This window comes from Macaca mulatta, chromosome 1 (genome assembly GCF_049350105.2).
Source record: "Macaca mulatta isolate MMU2019108-1 chromosome 1, T2T-MMU8v2.0, whole genome shotgun sequence".
Lineage (NCBI taxonomy): Eukaryota > Metazoa > Chordata > Mammalia > Primates > Cercopithecidae > Macaca > Macaca mulatta.
Window position 1 is genome coordinate 235,095,412 of NC_133406.1, and position 895 is coordinate 235,096,306.

The following is an 895-nucleotide window of genomic DNA, read 5'->3' on the forward strand; positions in this document are numbered from 1 at the left end:
TTCCTGAGTAGCTGGGACTACAGGTGCCCACCACCATGCTCAGCTAGTTTTTTGTATTTTTAGTAGACACGGGGTTTCACCGTATTAGCCAGGATGGTCTCGATCTCCTGACCTCATGATTCGCCTGCCTTGGCCTCCCAGAGTGATGGGATTACAGGTGTGAGCCATGGCAACTGGCCTCCATGTGCATTTTCTAAAACTGATTTCAAACTTCAATTTTCTTTTTTTTAGAATGAAGCCTTGCCTTTGACGTCCAGGCTGGAGTGTGATGGCACGAACTCGGCTCACAGCAACCTCTGTCTCCTGGGTTCAGGCGATTCTCCTGCCTCAGCCTCCCTAGTAGCTGGGATTACAGGCGCCTGCCACCACGCCTGGCTAACTTTTTGTATTTTTAGTAGAGATGGGGTTTCACTGTGTTGGCCAGGCTGGTTTTGAACTCCTGACCTCAAGTGACCCGTCTGCCTTGGCCTCCCAAAGTGTTGGGGTTACAGGTGTGAGCCACCACGCAACTGACTTCAATTTTATCCTCCTTATCAATCTTGGGTACCTCCTCCGGGCCCCATATGTACAGCTTTGGAACGAAGTTTGTGCCCCTTCATGCCACTGGAGGGAGGCAGGACTGATGGGTGCCTGAAGGCTCAGGACAAAGGACTCAGGAGTGCCCAGGGACAGGCCAGCTTTTTAGAGGGCAGTACCACTACCCAGTCCAGACTGCCTTTTGGGGTGACAGTTCAAATCCAGGTCCACCACTGGAATATGACTGAGTCTTAAACAGAAGGACAAATACTGGATGATTCCATTTGTAGGAGGTCCCGGGGGTTGTCAAATTCATAGAGACAGAAAGTAGGACGGTGGTTGCCAGGGGATGGGGAGAGGGAGGAATGGGAATTATTTT